Source organism: Syngnathoides biaculeatus, chromosome 7, assembly GCF_019802595.1.
Source record: "Syngnathoides biaculeatus isolate LvHL_M chromosome 7, ASM1980259v1, whole genome shotgun sequence".
NCBI classification, from domain to species: Eukaryota; Metazoa; Chordata; class Actinopteri; order Syngnathiformes; family Syngnathidae; genus Syngnathoides; species Syngnathoides biaculeatus.
In genome coordinates, this window is record NC_084646.1 from 28,579,972 (window position 1) to 28,599,448 (window position 19,477).

Consider the following 19,477-nt stretch of genomic DNA (forward strand, 5'->3'; position numbering starts at 1 on the left):
AATGAGTATAATTGACTGCACTTAAAGGAAGACTTTGTCGAAACTAATAGGAATGGGAGCACACATTAAAAGTTCGTTGATGAGGGTTCAGTGTTTCTTTTAATGCCAGAGTTATCCACAGATTTCACCAAGAAACGTCTCTAAATTGTAAAATATTATCAAAATTGCTCTCTCGCTCAAACCAGTGAGACGGGCTAGAAAACTGACAGCCAATCAGCATTTGCCATGCCTGCAGTGCTTCCTGTTCTGACCCCCCATTGCTCGTGGATATGTTACACCATATGGAGAATGTCCACTATCTAACATTTTGTGGACGATTTTTGTGAAAAAATAATTACAAACAAACAAAAGTAGCAGGACGTACAATGTTGAGGCCTGGGGGCTTGAGCCAGAATACACACATCCAACACTTGACTTGTTATAGAGGGCACTAACTTATTATAGAGAGTGGCACTAACGACGAACAATAACAGTCCTATTATACGGACCATGGATATTGGATGCTTTTTTGAGCAGTTGGTGTTGATATAGAGATTATCCAGCAAGCAGGGGGTTTGCATGTGCTCATCGCCATAAATACTAACTGGGAAGTGTTGTGTGCTTACACGTGTATATCCATGCATCCATTTTCTTAGTTGCAAGATAGTCGCAGGAATGTTGGAGCCTATCCCAGCTGTCAATGGGCAGGAGACAGGTTTGCACACACACAGACACGGGGAGAACATGCAAACTCCACACACGGAGGTCCAGGATTGAACAGCTGCGCCACTGTGCCACCTCATAAAATATGTTGTTGCTTAAAGAGTACTAGCACGAGACGCTATAACTAAGCACCTAATAACCAGTAATGATTAGATGCGTGCAAATTTCCCCTGCTGGTGAACGGGGCTCAACTATGACAGCCATACCTTTATCCTGTCAGGTTAACTCCATGGGAGGTTAAAGTAGGAGAAATGTGGGTGCGTTTTCTCAGTTTTGTAGCACAACACGTCGGCATCTTGGCTTAGCTAGAACGAATGGTCTGTAATGCTAACCACCGGCGACGTCAGGGGCGAAGTCAAGGATGTTTCTTCCGCGTTTGGCTGTGAAAGCTGGCAGATTTTGATTGGATTCAAAAAATCAAATTTCAAAAACATTCTTTAGTTTCTTTTTTTTTCAATTAATGTCCAAAATGTATGTAATAATAATATTACTTCACATTGGAAGATTTATTGTACATATGAATTTTGGGGAGAGTCTTCCTTTAAGTAAATATGATCTGGACTACCAAATTGTTTAATATACACAATTCATCCATTTTCTGTACCTGTACTTATCCTTTCTAGGGTCACAGGAAGCTGGGCCCCATCACATCTAATAGGATAAGATCTGGAATACATCCTTGAGTAGTTGCCAGTCTGTCACAGGGCACACATAGAGACAGACAAGCATTCACAGCTGAGTGGAAACTGAACACATCCTGTCTGCATCAAAGTCAGGCAAATATACTATGACATCAGTGAGCTGTACCAATTCATTTATATTGTTTGTTTCTCTCACCTTATGGAATTAATTATATACAAACAGAACAGCTAGCATTGATGTTAATTCAATTATAATTTCAATAGATTCATAGATTGCACTGGTGCAGAAAACCAAGTGAGATAAATGCTAATGCACACTGAACGTCAGTCTTTAAATAGTAACATCAAAAGATTTCTTTTAATAGAGTGATATAAATATCAGGGATCTTTTTTTGTGCAGCAAAGCCTAATTTGGAATAGTGCCATATTGCTTTAAAGTAAAAAATTAAAAAATTCTACACACCCCTGTTCAAATGCCAGGACATACAGTGCTTAACTTTTTCTTCCATTAATATGAGCTGTAATTTCGGAAACTCTTGAAAACAAAACACATTATTTTAGAGAGCAGAAATATTAATATCTGAGATTTTGTAGTTGGACATGTGTCCAGACCCTCATAATCTATGGCTGTCCCTATGTTCACCATTCAATCACATTTAAACTCAAGTTAAATAAGAGTCAGCTCATGCTTGCTATTTTTTAAGTAAACTCTGATTAACTCCAAATAAATTTCAAAATGTCTTGGTTGGCGCGGCTGTAAAGTGTTGGCCTCACAGATCTGAGGACCCAGGTTCTATCCAAGCCCCGCCTGTTTGGAGTTTGCATGTTTTTCCCATACTGTACCTGTGTGGGTTTTCTCTGGGTACTCTGGTTTCCTCCCACATCTCAAAAACATGCATTCGCTAGAGACTCAAAATTACTCTCAGGCGAGATTGTGAGTGCGACTGTCTCTCTGTGCCCTGCGATTGGATGGCAACAAATTTAGGGTGTACCCTGCCTCCTGCCCGTTGACAGTTAGGATAGACTCTAGCACTCTTGCAACCCTTGGAGGGTAAGCAGCTGAGAAAATGGATGAATGGATGTCTAGGTAGGCTATTGTTGACATTTTCTTTTAACCTCCAAGTTAAATGTAAGCTCCAAATAAGGAAAAACAGCCCCAAAGCATGATGCTGCTGCCACCATGCTTGATTGATGGCATGATGTTCTACTGGTGATGATCAGTGTTGCCTTTACAATAAACATAACATCAAAACATACCTTTTGCATTTGTGGCCAAATAGTTCAGCCTTGGTTTCATCAGCCCATAAATTTTTTTTCTGCATACATTTGAGGGAGTTCACGTGTGTTTTTGTACAAAAATGTCTCAGTCTTGTCACACCATCACAAAACCCAGACGTAAAGTGTGAAGAAGACAGGAAATTGTTGGCACCCAAACTAAACACCCAGCATTTTATCAGACATTTCTGCACCTCCTTTGTTGTTGCTGTCTTACACTTTGCAGCCTCCCTGAGAAGTTTTCTTGTCATATTTTGTCCACTTGGTGATGACTGTCTTCAATTTTTCCATGACAAACAGTACATGTTCTCAGTTGATGATGTCAAATATGATGACAAGCAGTTTAAATTGTATGCTAGTCTGGCATGGCTTCAATAGATGGATTCAGTTTTCCATAATTTAAGAAATTTAAAGGGATAGAAATTATCATTGACCATATTGAATTCTTTGTAGAACAAGGCTCTAATTTTGAGCAAGAGGGTAATCACTACAAATCGTAAAAAAATCACAAGACAGCTTCAGTTGTGATTGGTGTTTCCCCTATCGGAGCTGTTACCTTTGTGTGTGATGCCTGCCGTAGGGATTAGGCAAATATTTTAGCTAGAGAAATAATTATAGAATGTTCCAGATAATCAAATAACCAAAATAGGTAACATTGAAAAAAAAAAGACCCAACATTGTGTATAAGAAGGGGAAGTACTCATATGGTTTTGGCCATAAACATGGACGTTTTGACAATATGCTGGCAAGTGTGTTTTTTATGTTTGTCACAGAAAGCCAGAAGTCGCATGAGGTCTCAGATGTTGCAAGTGGACCCGGAGGAAAACTGAAAACAAGTCAGGGTCTTGACAACACCAGCAGAAGAAACAGCGTCACTTGCTCTTGGGCCACACACAGTAGCTCTTTTCCACTGTCTCCCAGTGACGGGACCTTTTGACAGGGAAAATGGATCCCAGAATTTCGTGTGTCTGCATATCTGTGATCCTGTAATCATATTGAGCTCCGGACATAAATACGGACAAAACTGCAGCGAGTGTGAGTTCATTTTTTGGTTATCTTTCATTAAAAAAGGAATGAACACTCAGTGGGAAGTTGGAAAATTAAATTGTTCAACAAGTGTAAGGAATAGATGCACACTTCCAACAATACGAAGGGTCAATTTCTAATGTGAAATTACAGTATTAAGCAAAGTGGATTTCTTGTGGCGGCGCAGTGGCGCAGCTGCAGAGCATTGCCCTCATAGTTCTGAGGAATGTGGTTCAAATCCCAGCCTTCGCTGTGTGAAGTTTGCATGTTCTCCCTGTACCTGTGTTGTTTTTCTCCCGGCACTCCGGTTTCCACCCACATCCCAAAAACATTTTATTAAAAGACTGATAATGTAGTTCAATTATGAACGTTTAAATCATAGGATATACCACCCATATGCCAAGCAAATGTATTTGTAACACACACACGAGGTAACTCAATGCGCTTTACACGATTAAAAGCATTCAAATACAAAAATAAAAACATGAAAATAGGAAATTTAATTAAAATAAAAATATGAATATGCATTATAATGATATTTTTTCTTAATTAAAATATATTTAAAACACATACACAAGTAATGCCAATAACAATTCACATGAAATGAAAATTGCCTTTGAGTAGACAATGAGCATTGTGACAATAACTTTGATGAGTAACAGAAATTTGAATAAACCATTTTTAGGTTAATTAACGAAACCAGAATATCTTAAAACTACTGTATTTGAAACTAAAAATGAGAAGCTATCCAAGAAATGTAATTTCGACATATTCTGGGCAGAGGTAATTCCAGTGACAGTCGCTCATAACAGTAACCATGGCATAAAAAGTCTCTGTTGACCACAATAATATTAACAATCAATCCTTTCTGGCGCTAAACAACACAGTGGCACGACAATGTCTGCAAAATGGTAATTTCCTTTGACTTGCTTTAGCCTCATTTGCATGGCCATATTCCAGGTTGGCAGCTTTCACTGGCGGTTGCAATAGATTTACTTTCACCGGATTTTCTCTTACTCTTATCGGATTTGTCACTCAAAGCTGTTACTACTGATTTGGCGATAGAGGCAGTAACCCATTTTCATGCCTTGAAAGAGAACCACAGCTGCAATATTTGCCTTGAGGATGCTCGTGGAAAAGTACAGAGAAGATCAGAAGGAGCTACATTGTATCTTTGTAGACCTAGAGAAAACCTATGATAGAGTACCAAGAGAGGAACTATGGTTCTGCATGCACAAGTATCGTGTTGCGGAGAAATATGTTCGAATAGTACAGGGCATGTATGAGGGTAGCAGAACAGCGGTGAGATGTGCCGTTGGTGTGTCAGAAGAATTTAAGGTGGAGGTGGGACTGAATTAGGGTTCCTTACTGACCCTCTTCCTGTTTGTGGTAGTAATGGATAGGCTGACAGGTGAGGCTGGACTGGATTCCCCTGAGACTATGATGTTCGGAGATGATATTGTGATCTGCAGTGAAAGCAGGGAGCAGGTGGAGGAACAGTTAGAAAGATGGAGGTGCGCACTGGAAAGGAGCGGAATGAAGATTAGCCGAAGTAAAACTGAGTATATGTGCGTGAATGAAAGGGGTGGAGGGAGAAGAGTGAGGCTAAAGGGAGAAGAGATGCATGGGTGGAAAATTTCAAATATTTAGGGTCAACAATCCAGAGCAATGTTGAGTGTGGTAAGGAAGTGAAGAAACAGGTCCAAGCAGGTTGGAACAGCTGGCGGAAGGTGTCTGGTGTGTTATGTGACTTAAGAGTCTCTGCTAGGATGAAGGGCAAAGTTTATAAAACAGTGGTGAGGCCAGCCATGGTGTATGGATTAGAGACGGTGGCCCTGAAGAAACCACAGAAGCAGAGGTTGAGGTTGCAGCAATTAAGATACTGAGGTTCTCACTTGGTGTGAACAGGTTGGATAGGATTAGAAATGAGCTCATTAGAGGGACAGCCAAAGTTGGATGTTTTGGAGACAAGATGAGAGAGAGAGGGGTTGTGGTGTGGACATGTTCATAGGCGAGAGAGTGAGAATATTGGTAGAAGGGAGGATGGATGAGAATGGAGCTGCCAGGCAAAAGAGCGAGAGGAAGACCAAAGAAAAGGTTGATGGATGTTGTGAGGGAGGACATGAGGATAGTGGGTGTTTGAGAGGAGGATGCAGGAAATGGGCTTAAATGGAAAAAGATGAAAGGGTGTGGTGACCCCTAACGGGACAAGCCGAAAGAAAAAGAAGAAGTCAGTAACCCTAAGTTTGCGCTCAGCAAACCAAGCTTCATCTCCCTGACCAGGACATAATTCTGTGATACCACACAGCCTGGATTCAGGTTTTTAGAAATGATCCCCACCTTTTGTCTCAACAAGTCCCTACCATCAGTGAAGAGAGTATACAGTACTGTAGTTTCCATAATACATGGGGATGATGGTCTCTCACCTGCTACCCTCAGGATGACTTGCAGTTTGTAGTTCAATCACAAACTTGTTCATCCCTTATGTGTCACTGATGAGTTTGCCTGTTATTTTACTGTAAAAATAATCCGTCAGGTCAAATGTAAGCACAAATCAGCAAAATGATAAAATTATTCTACATCTGAAACCACCCAGAGAAAACTCTATTGACTTGTCTGTTCAGCATCTGAAATCATCAATGAGCAGTCTCGACTCAATACCATCTGACTTTTCCCAAACAATTGTGAAGTCAGTGCAAGCTGATTTGAGCAAATAATCAATTGCTCACTTCAGTCTGGCGGGTTTCCTAAAGCTCTTAAGGTCCTCTTCTAAAAAACAGAGCACTGGACGATTCCATGTTAACAAACTATAGACCCATCTTAAATCTCCCTTTCATAGCCAAGATCATTGAGAAAATTATTATAATCAAGTCAGCAATTTGTTGAAGTTAAATGGACTTTTTAACAAATTTCAATCAGGTTTCCGAACTCATCACTGTACAGAATCTGCTCTAATCAATGTGCTAAATGATATAAGGTTGAATACTGACTCTGGAAAGGTGTCAATTCTAGTCTTGTTGGATCTCAGTGTATACGTCAAATAATGGAGCGCAGAGTCAAAGGGAAACATGGTGACGCCGCATTTAGCTACTATGCTGCACACAAATGGAAAAGGTTGCCAACAGAGGTGGCGTCAGCCCCAGGTGTTTGTATTTTTAAATTCAGGTTGAAAAATGCTATTTTCCTCATGCTTTCAAGAGTATTTGCACTTTCTAATTTTAATAATATATCTTGCTCTGTACGGTGTTTTTAATTGTAGGCAGTATATGTCCTTCCTTGAATCTTGAGAACAGCAACATACAACTCTGAATGTCCTTCCTGAGATGTTTTTGTTTTCCCTGCTTTTCTTTTTTCTTTCCTCCTCCTTTCCTGCCAAATCCACATGTTCCCTCATGCAGACTGAACCAGCTCAACATTCAGCCCAACTTGGAGGGGCAATTTAGAGTGTTCAATGAATGCATGTTTTTGGGATATGAGAGGAAACCGGAGTGACCGGAGAAAATCTGCATAGCCACGGGAAGAACATGCAAACTCCACACAGGTGAGGCGAGGATTTGAACCCCGGTTCTCAGAACTCTGAGGCCAACGCTATTCCGCTGGATCACCATGCTGCCCTTATTTGTGAATATTTGGTTTAAATGAATGAGAAGAGGAACCACCAAAGTTTATGCATTGTCAATACATTTTAATTCTACCCCTCATGTTACTAGTCAGTCTTCTTTGCCATGGCTTGTCTTTGCTTTTTTTTCTTGCATTTTTTCCTACAGCTTCCAATGTTAGAACTCATTAAATATTTGATACAAATTCACAACATGGAAGATTTTTGTGTGTTTGGGTTTGGCAAAAGACCTCTGGTGATGGAAAACACTTCTCTAATTCCCGTAGGAACGTTCAGATTACAAGACAGGTAAGGTTTGTCGTCACTTTGAAGTGTTGTAGTGTTCTTTACGAGACGAAACCCTTGACTTTCTCATGAAAGCGTAAATCGGACTAACCCAGAAGTGAAGCCAGGCGTTTACTTTCCTTTGGATCTTTTTCCAAATTAATTGCATTTTTATTTAACAATAACATAAGGTACAATTAAAAAGGCCCCAAAATATAACTAAATAGTATCTTGTTCTTTTTCTTTTGGCTTGTCCCGTTAGGGGTTGCTACAATTTATCATCTTTTTCCACCTAAGCCTATCACGTGCATCCTCCTCTCTAACACCCACTGTCCTCATGTCCTTCCTTACAATATCCATCAACCTTTTCTTTGGTCTTCCTCTCACTCTTTTCCCTGCCAGCTCCATCCTCAGCTCCCTTCAACCTTCATACTCACTCTCTCGCCTCTCAACATGTCCAAACCATCTAAGTCTGCTCTCTCTAACCTTGTCTCCAAAACATCCAACTTTGGCTGTCCCTATGATGAGCTCATTTCTAATCTTATCCAACATGCTCACTCCTAGCGAGAAACCTCAGCATCTTCATGTCTGTTACCTCCAGTTCTGCTTCCTGTTGTTTCTTCAGAGCCACCGTCTCTAATCCATACATCATGCCCAGCCTCACAACTTTTTTATAAATTGTGTCCTTCATCCTAGCGGAGACTCTTTTGTCACATAGAACACCAGACACCTTCCCCAAACTGTTCCATCCCGCTTGAACCCGTTTCTTCACTTCCTTACAACACTTACCATTGCTCTGTATTGTTCAACCCAAGTATTTCAAGTCATCCACCCTCGCTATCTCTTCTCCCTGGAGCTTCACTCTTCATCCTCTGCCCCTCTCATTCACGCACATATATTCTGTTTTACTTCGGCTGATCTTTATTCCTCTCCTTTCCAGTGTGGACCTCCATCTTTCTAATTGTTCCCCAGCCTGCTCCCTTCTTTCACTGCAGATCACAATATCATCTGCGAACATCATGGTTCAAGGGGATTCCAGTCTAACCTCGTCTGTGACCCTATCCATTACTTCTCCAAACAGGAAGGGGCTCAGCACGGATTCCTGATGCAGTCCCACCTCCACCTTGAATGCTTCTGACACACCTACGAGGCATCTCACCGCTGTTCTGCTGCCCTCATTCATGTCCTGTATTATTCTAACAAATTTCTCAGCCACACCAGACCTGCGCATGGAGTACCACAGTTCTTCTCTTGGTACTCTTTCATAGGCTTTCTGTACATATACAAAAAACACAACTCCACAGCCACCTCTCCAAATTGCTTCCATACCTCCACGGGTATGTCATCAGGACCATCTTTCCATTTTTTATTTATTTCAGTACCTTTCTAACTTCCCCCTTACTAATCATTGCCACTTCCTGTTCAGTCACGCTTACCTCTTCTACTCTACCTTCTCTCTCATTTTCTTCATTCATTAACTTCTCAAAGTACTCTTTCCATCTACTTAGCACACTACTGGCACCAGTCAACATATTTCCATCACTATCCTTAATCACCTTTACTTGCTGCACATCCTTTCCATCTCTATCCCTCTGTCTGGCCAACCTGTAGGGATCCTTTTCTCCTTCTTTAATATCCAACCTGGTGTACATGTCGTCATATTCCTCTTGTTTAGCCTTCGCCACCTTTACTTTTGCCCGACGTCGCATCTCAATGTATTCTCCCACCTTTCCTCAGTCCTCTTCATGTCCCACTTCTTCTTCGCGAAAATCTTTCCTTGGATCACTTCCTGTATTTTGGGGTTCCACCACCAAGTCTTCTTTCCTGCTTTCCTACCAGAAGGCACCCCAAGTACTCTCGTGCCTGGCTCTTGAGTACCTTGGCAGTAGTATTCCAGTTTTCCGTGAGCTCTTCCTGTCCATCTTGAGCCTGTCTCACCTTTTGCCAAAGGCCACACAACATTCTTCCTTTCACAACTTCTACCTCCTGATTCTCTGCTCTACCTTTGTCTTCTTTATCTTCCTACCCGCTCCCATAGTCATTCTACACACCACAATCCTATGCTGTCGAGCTACAATCTCCTCCCCCACTACCTTACAGTCAGTAATCTCCTTCAAATTACGTCGTCTGCACAAAATATAATCCACCTGCGTGCTCCTTCCTCCACTCTTGTAGGTCACTCTATTTTCCTGTCTCTTCTTGAAATAGGCATTCACCACTGCCAATTTCATCCTTTTTGTGAAATCCACCACGATCTGCCCCTCAAAGTTCCTTTGCTGAATGCCTTACTTAACCATCACTTCTTCATCGCCCCTGTTTCCTTCCCCAACATGTCCATTGAAATCTGCACCAATCACAACTCTCTCTCTGTCTGGGATGCTCAGGACTACTTCATCTAGTTCCTTCCAGAATTCATCTTTCAACTCGAGGTCACATCCTACCTCTGGGGCATAGCCGCTAATCAAATTATACATAATACCCTAAATTTTAAATGTTATCTTCATCACTCGATCTGATAATCTTTTCACCTCCAAGACATTCTTAGCCAGCTCTTCCTTTAAAATTACCCCTACTCCATTTCTCCATGATAAAAGAATTTAAACCCTGCACCTAAACTTCTAGCCTTGCTCCCTTTCCACTTGCTCTCTTTGATGCACAATATATCAACCTTTCTCCTAATCATCATGTCAACTAACTCCTGAGCTTTTCCTTTATAGTCCCAAATTTCAAAGTCCCTGCACACAGCTGTAGGGTTTGTGCATTTCTCTTCTTCTTCCAACTAAGCCACTTTCCTCTTCTTTTTTGTCTTTGACCTACATTTTCCAAATTCCTACCTATAACTTGAAGATTAACAGTGCCTGGGGCGGGCGTAGGAAGCACGAGCTATGACCTAAGCGTTATGGAATTCGTATGATGAACATACAATATATGTTTGGCACAATTTTTCGCTGGATGCCCTTCCTGACGCAACCCTCTGCATTTATCTGGGCTTGGGACCGGCTGACAGCTTGCACAATATAGTGCTGTCTAACGGGCTGCAGATTGTCAAAAAAACAACAACAACAACAAAAAGAGAAGCAATCAAATCAAAATCAGCACATAAGATACACACATCACATACTATCTGTGTGAAAATATAAAGGATATGTGGATGGAAGGGATTCAAACAACAATGGCCCTCACTCTAGTAGTTGAAAGTTGTGTCTGATTAAGAGAAGATCTGTGTGGAAGAGTGGCTCCGTAACAAGCATATCAAGGTCCTGCCGTGGCCTAGCCAGCCTCCAGACCTAAACCCAATAGAAAATCTTTGGAGGGAGCTGAAACTCCGTGTTTCTCAGCGACAGCCCAGTTGGCCAGAATCCCTCCTGCAGTGTGTGCAAACCTAGTGAGCAACTATAGGAAACAATTGACCTCTGTAATTGCAAACAAAGGCTACTGGACCAAATATTAACATTGGTTTTCTCAGGTGTTCAAATACTTATTTGCAGGTGTATCACACAAACAAATCACTTAAAAATCATACAGTGTGATTTCTGGATTTTTCTTTTTAGATTATCTCTCTCACAGTGGACCCCTCCATGATTTCCAAGTTGGAGAACTTGCAATGTAGCAGTGTGGTCATTTTCATCAACAATAAATAATGTGAGCCCATATGTGATCTGTTTGTCCGTATATTCTGTCTGTCACTGATACTTACTAATATAAATGAACAAATTGTCACAAAGCAATTGCGACTGGACCCAACAGCAGGTTGAGGCGGAGGGAGTTACTTTTGAAATGTTTAATGCTGGTTGAAACAGGGTAAGAATATTCAAGTGGGCTTGGTAGACTGGTTGGACAAGGAGCGAACAGGAAGCGGGGATATGAGCAAGCAGAATGGCTTGGTGGCACAGCTGAAGCAGGCAGCGAGGCGAGCAAGACATAGAGAAATGCTGAAGACAGGAAAGAACACAATTCGGTGAGTCGAGTAGAGGGTTGTAGGATAGTTGCTGTCATAACAGACACAAAAAAAGGAAGTACAAGAGTAAGTCAGTGAGTCACAAACAAGCATCAATACTCTGTCGAAAGCTGCTGGACTTGCCAGGTTTTAAATACAGGCAGTAATCAGCGCTGCTTGAAGACAGGTGGATGGACGAAGAATTGATAGATGGACACAAATGTGACATTTTCACCATTAGTGCGACCAAAGGTCAGGGAAAGTATATACAGGAGTTGTAAAAGTAGAAGTAGTAGCAGATGTCTTGATTTCAGAGAGGAAATGTACCATTAGAACAGGCAGAGAAAGCTGAGACAGATGAAATATCAGGTGTTCAAGTACGGATTTGCAGCTGTATCACACAAATCGATAAAAAAATCATACATTGTGATTTCTGGGTTAGAGACGGTAGCACTGAAGAAACAAGAGGAATCAGAACTGGAGGTAGCAGAAATGAAGATGCTGCTTCTTCCTTGGAAGGAACAGGGTGGATAGGGTTAGAAACAAGCTCATTGGAGGGACAGCCAAAGTTGGATCTTTTGAAGACAAGGTTAGAGAGAGCAGACTTCGATGGTTTGGACATGTCCAGAGACGAGAGACTGAGTATATTGGTAGAAGGGTGCTGAGGATTGAGCTGCCAGGAAAAAAAGAGCGAGAGGAAGACCAAAGAAAAGGTTGATTGATGTTGTGAGGGAGGACATGAGGACAGTGGGTGTTAGAGAAGAAGATGCACAAGATAGGCTTAGATGGAAAAGATGACACGCTGTGGCGACCCCTAACGGGACAAGCCGAAAGGAAAAGAAGAAGACATTATCTCTCTCACAGTGGACCTATGATGAAAATTCCAGACCCCTCCATGTTTTCTAAGTAGGAGAACTTAATATATAATATATAAATCAATATAGCAGGGTGTTTAAGTACTTATTTTCTTCAGTGTATATTAGTCCCAAATCCACTGGCAGAGACATAAGGCTTTATGTTGATATAGTCTATACTGCACCTTCAAATCAAATCCTGGTGATCATATATCGGATATCATTGCAAGTACAAAATATATATTCAGAGCCACTACACTGCATGGCTAAGCAGCTGAACAGAACATATATAAAAAAAAAAAGAAACTTAAAGGAACAATATAAAAGTATTGTGAAATATGCTACATCTATTATGCTGTTGTCACGTGACATTTTGTCATTGTTACTTTTCGGCGACTTTAAAACTCCACCACCCCCCCTTAAAGTCTCCCCCCAGTGTTTTCTCCTTTTCCAAATAATTCAATCCATCTCTTGTGCATTTAAACATTGAACTTTCACGAAAATCCGTTTCACAGTCAAACTGTTGCCATTATTTGGCCTAACTGTCCAGGACTTTTGTCAATTAACATTTGAACATGACGAATCTCAAGCCTTGAATTTTTGCATTCTTGTTGTCACACAAGTATTAAAAGAACTCAAACGTGATTAATTATAATTAAATTCTTAAGATAGATTTTGAAAAATCTACTTTTATCAACAAATGACAACACAGGGTGGCAGTGAAATTTCACTACTTTACTATGTGATGCAGACTTTTTTTCTCATTGAATGTGTTTACTCAATTTAAATTTGCATTCCAGGCAAAGCTACGTGAGTGCTTCCATATTTTTAGTGGTTAGTATTTTTATTTTTTTATAAGAGCATTAAAATTGGTTAAAAATTTTTTGTTTGTTACGAGATGATTTGGTATCTCTTCTTAGAACTGTTAAAAAAAAAAACATGCACAAAGTGATGTCATGGGTCATGGCGGTGATAATTTTTAATTAAAGGCTCAGATTTTTGCTGAAAATATTATAACTCAATTTCATGATAAACAAAAGTCCTTTATGATTGAATTTTACAGTCAAAACAATATTCATAGTTTACATACTCCTACATACTGTGTAGTGGTTATAGTTCAAGTAGCCTACCGTTAAAGTGGGGTTGAGTGGACAATGAATAAAATGACTCCGCTTAATTTCAATTGCGGTATGGCTCAAGACATTTGAATAATATTTTAAATAAACCAGATAATTCAATTCATTTTCCAAAAACCATCCATCCATCTATTTTCTTAGCCACTTATCCTAACAAGGGTCGCAGGAGTGCTGGAGCCTATTCCAGATGTCATCGGGCAGGGGGCGGGGTACACCCTGAACGGGGTGTCAGTCAATCACAAGGCACATGGAGACAGAACAGACGCACTCACAATCACACCGAGGGGCAATTAAGAGTGTCCAATTTATGTTGCATGTTTTTGGGATGTGGGAGGAAACCGGGGTGCCTGGAGAAAACACACGTAGGCACGGGGAGAACATGTAGACTCCACACAGGCGGGGCCGGGATTGAACCCGATTCCTCAGAACTGTGAGGCCAATGCTTTACGGCTGCGTCACCATGCCGACTCATGTTCAAAACAAAAAAAAATTACACTGTATTAGAACACTTGCTTGAATTTGGTGCAGGCAGTGTGGGTTCAGTTCCCACTCAGTGAGCGTGTGAATGTGGATTTTTTTTTTGGGTTTAAGTGTTGAGTGCATTATGTACAGCAAAATTCATATCAGTGTCACAGAGTGACAGATTTATATGGGACAGATTGCTCATGAAGTATGTCTTCAACACTATTCATTTTGGCACCATTATATCACACCTGCTGATTAGTGAATATTTGAAGAACATGTTTTAATGGTAAAAGTCTGCCTATTCAATGAGGCCCATATTCTCCTGCATGCATAAGTCAGAAAGGGTTCACAGACTCTAAGCTTTTCAGACATTGGCCATTCAAGCATCTGCTTCAGCCATGTGCTCACCTTTTGGCCATAAGTGCACTCTAGGTGGAGAAATCCTGAAGTTTGGGGATTTCCTCTTATTTCTGGTTTACCAGGAATTCTGCCAAAGACTTTTTGGGTTATGGAACGTCTAGTGCCACAAAAAGGTGAAACATATTGTACGTTTTGATCCATTCCACTCCCCAAAGGCTATAATATGTCCCTACCACATTATGCCAGTGGTCAAATGTGAACATCCATCCATCCATCCTGTGCATCCGTTTTCCGTAACACTTATCCTCACCAGAGTCACGGGTGTGCTGGAGCCTATCCCAGCGGACTCTTTGTAAGAGGTAGGGTACACGTTCTACTGGATGCCGGCCAATCGCGGGGCACATAAAAAAACAACAAAAAACACTTGAACTCACATTCACACATATGAACAACTTAGAGTCTTCACTTAACCTACCATTCGTGTTTTTGGGATGTGGAAGGAATCAAGTATACCTGGAGAAAACCCACACAGGCACAGGGAAAACATGCAAACTCCACACAGCAGTGGCTAGATTTGAATCAGGGACCTCAGAAATGTGAGGCAGATGAGCTTACCAGTCTGTCACCGTGGAACCAAACTGCAACATAATATATTCATTGGTAGAAAAACAATTCATTACCGGCACTTTTTTTTTTCCTTCACCCTCATCAACAAAGAGGTTTTCCGCTTCACTGCAGCTGGTGGCTTGGAGTTTGTCTGAAAGCACTCCTTATTTAAAAAAAAAAAAAAAAAGAAAAAACAGCAGACATCCTTATGGTGTGATGGTGAATTAGAGTTTGAATCTTTTTTTTTTGTAATTTGTTTGTCAGTGTTGAAGTTCAAGGGATGCCAACGTGGTCGCTTGGCAACATGGATCAACAACAACTGCTTCACTCACACTTTTCTATTGATCTGTTTAGTCATGAGCAAAATATTGGGATTGATAATTAAATTAGTTTAACTTTATTTATAAAACACAAAATACAAAAGCACATGTTCCTTTAACGTTAGCCTGTTACGTACATGACCAGCGTGGGCAGCACAGTGACACAGCTGTAAAGCGTTGACCTCACAGTTCTAAGGACCGGGATTCAAATCCTGGACCACCCGTGGGGTGCTTGCATGTTCTCTGCGTGACTGTGTGGGTTTTCTTGGGGCACTCCGGTTTTTCTCCCACATCCAAAAAAATACTGATTCATTGGAGACTAAAATGCCCCTCGGTGTGATTGTGAGTGCAACTGTTGTCTGTCTACATGTGCCCTGCGATTGGCTGGCTACCAGTTTAGGGTGTACCTTGCCTCCTGCACATTGACAGCTGGGATAGCCTACAGCACTCCCACGACCCCCGTGAGGATGAGCAGCTCAGAAAATGAATGAATGGATGGTTGGATATGCCACACCTTGACAGCTGGTCCATGAAAGATAATGCCTACTCTAAACAGGTCCGCGGTGCAAAAAAGGTTGGGGTCCACTGCAGTAGATTATCAGAAAAACAACAAGACCAAACATTCATGATACATGTATCATGTATCATTCAGCAAGCCTTCGACTTCAATGAATCCCACCTTTTGGATGGAGAGTGGGTTTGTCAGAAGTCATTACAAGAGAGGCACCTTGATAGCATCCAAACCTGGTGGGTAAAATCCCGATTTAAGCACCAACTTGAGAATAGGGCTCTAACTGAATGTGCTAATCAGGACCCTAATTCTCAAAGACAATGTCGGGACATAGGAATTTCTGAAGAACTCATTATTTCGAAGAGGCCTACACAAAAAATGCGATGGGGTGGGGCCGACCATGTGTGGTGCAGTAAGTACGCTATAAAGTATGACTATCAATTAATATTACATAATTGTATGTTTTGTTTTATAAGAGGTAAAAACCTGGGAGACCTGTGGCCAATTAAAATATGGACATTTTCAGTTACAGAGGGAGCTGGGGTCAGTTCCCAAACAGTCACTGCTCTGAAATGTCCTGATATAATTTATCCATCCATCCAATTTCTTATCCGCTTATCCTCACAAGGGAGTGCTGAAGCCTATCACAGGTGTCAACGGGGAGGGGGCAGGGTACACCCTGAACTGGTTGCCAGCCAATAGCAGGGCACATAGAGACAAACAGCCGCACTCACGATCACACCTAGGGGCAATGTAGAGTGTCCAATAAATGTTGCACGTTTTTGGGGTGTGGGAGGAAACCGGAGTGCCCGGGGAAAACCCACGCCGCAGGCATGGGAGAACATGCAAACTCCACACATGGAGGGCTGGGAGTGAATCCTAGACCTCAGAACTGTGAGGCCAACACTTTCCAGCTGCACCACCATGCTGCCTGATATAATTTAACATGATTTAAATACTTTCCGTATGCTTTTAACCTGTAGTCCATTTTTAAGGTCATGAATAGGAACCTCAGTCTTTATCTTCTTCACGGAATTGTCATTGTCAATCCCTGAATTAGTTCTAACCGATGCTCATTGTTTACTCAAAAACTGGGTCTCCTATGGATATTTTCAGTTTCATTTACTCGCTACATGCTCAGCAGCCTTGAATATAACAAACCAATTGTTAAGGACAGTCAAGTATCATTCTCAAAACTTATTTGTTTCAGCATGATCCAATTATGGAATACTCTATCTGTATTCATTACCCGCCCTTTGTTATGATTAACCCTAGAGAACCCATGGTCACATATGACCCACTGTAATTAAGGGCCCCCTGTATAAATGCAACACACCACAGTTCCTCTTTTTACCCTTAAAGCCCAACGTCTCACATGTGTCCACCTGACAGTGACTCCTGGTGAGGATTCCCCTGTCCATGTTTCAGAGGAACCCCTCTTCCAAAACCCAAAGTAAGTTTGTAAATTTTTCCAAATTGGATGTTTTTGTGCTCCTTTGAGGCTTATTGATTAACTTAGTTAGCACATAATATTTTAAAAGAAGATTTGGACGTCTTGGGTTCTCTAGGGTTAAAATTTTGTCAAAAATATAAAAATGTCAAAAATGAGGGGTAAACAGGTATATCATACACAATCAGACTGCTATGTTACTTCCATCTGGCTTCATTCAGCACTTCAACAAATACTGCAAATGGGTGAGAGAAAAAAGTGAGTAAGAAAGATGAAAAAGCATCTAAAGGTGGGAACAATGACTGAAGTAGCAATAGTCATCTCACTACTCGTATATGGGAAAATAAAGATTGTAGTAAGTAGGCAGTGAGTGAAGGAAAGTAAATGTAGCAGAAAAATGAAGGAGGGATGAGGAAGTCTGAAAACAATGGGAGGGTGGAGTGATGAATGAATGGCAAGGAAGCAGTGACTGATCTGTATTGAAAACCCATGTTGCTGTAAATGCAGAATAAAGAACTAATAGTGGAAATTGATTGAGATATCTGTCATGATGGAGTGGAGGCAGTGATCGGACTTTAACAGCAGAGCTCACTGTTCTTCAGAAATCAGAGAGGAGAACATATATTTCAGGAAGGGATGAATTTCCTGACCTTTCTTAAACAGCCATGCTTGTTGCCTGACAAATAGCTCTCCTTGGGGATGAATGATGACCGTTAATGGAAGTTTGAGGTGAAATATAAAAGAATGTGACGCGGGAAACATTTCCTTTCTTGCCACAGCTATTACAGTTCTGCTGCATGGAAAGAAATGTTTTAAACCACATTTTTTTAAGGCACAGGTATTGTGAGGATGATAATGGCTGCTGCCTAACAAGTCAGAAATATACTAGAGGAGAAACAGGTCAAAAGTAACAAGGGCCTTAAAGTAATGCAAAATTGCATTCACACCCTCACAAGTGTTCATTTTAACAGTGTCAAGAGCAGGGAGCAGGCATAGCACCACATACAGAGAAGCAAACATACATTACAAACATACAAACAGCCGCACTCACAATCACACCAATTTAAAGTGTCCAATTAATGTTGCATGTTTTTGGGATGTGGGAGGAAACTGGAGTGCCCAGAAAATGCGCACACAGGCATGGGGAGAACATGCAAGCTGCACACAGGCAGGGATGAAGCCGGGACCTCAGAACTATAAGGCCAACGGTTTCCAGCTGATCCACCGTTCCACCCTGTAGTGATTCAGTACACTCAAAATAATTTGTGTGGCCATTACTGGCACGAGAAAGTGGCATGGGGTAGGACCCAAATGCAGGACTTCAAGGCAAGTATATGAATTTATAAGGGTAGTTAATTGAGGCAGAAGTTGGTACACAGGTAGCAGTCCAAAAAAGCAAAAGCACAAAAAACATGAAATGATAACAGAAAGAAAAAAAACATGGAACATGGAAAACAAGGATATGACTATGATGCACAAGATTGTTTGGGACGTGGCAACTTGCACACTCATGCACAAACCAACGCGCGCGCACACACACACACACACACACACACACACACACACACACACACACACACACACCACACACACACACACACACACACACACACACACACACACACACACACGACGAAGTGGCAACTAATGACAGGAAAGACGAGACTTAAGTACATGACATAATTAATATCAACGAGGCGCAGGTGAGGAGCTGCTGCTAGGAGCGACTGTGAGCAAGGCAATAGGATGACCATGCCTCTGACAATCACTAGTGGGATGCATAAAGAGGCAGGCCATCAGGTTTAGTATGCACCGGCCACACTGCCGGCTGCGAAATAGAAGGTAACTCCGTTCTACCACAATTTTGCCAAGCAATACTTTGGTTTGGTCTATATTTTCCAGCCTTTTTACTCCTAAAGTGTCACACAACTACTTGCTACTTCCATCAATCCATTTTCTGAATCACTTATCCTCACGAGGGTCACGGGAGTGCTGGAGCCTAACCTAGCCATCATCTGGTGGAGGCAGGGTACGCCCTGAACTGGTTGCAGAGCACATAGAGGCAAACAGCTGCACTCACAATCACACCTAGGGGCAATTTAGAGTGTCCTCACAAGGGGGATCGGTGTTGGTACAAACTTTTGACTCTGTCACATTCTGTTTATTCCAATTGTAATTGTAATAAATCTCATCATTGTGCAATGATTTTCGTTGTCTTGGTTTCCCAGGCAAGATGTGTAGCATCTTGTTTTTGAATGCACTCCCTGCTAAAATTATCACTGATATGGCAGGTTCAAGAATGTTTTTTTTT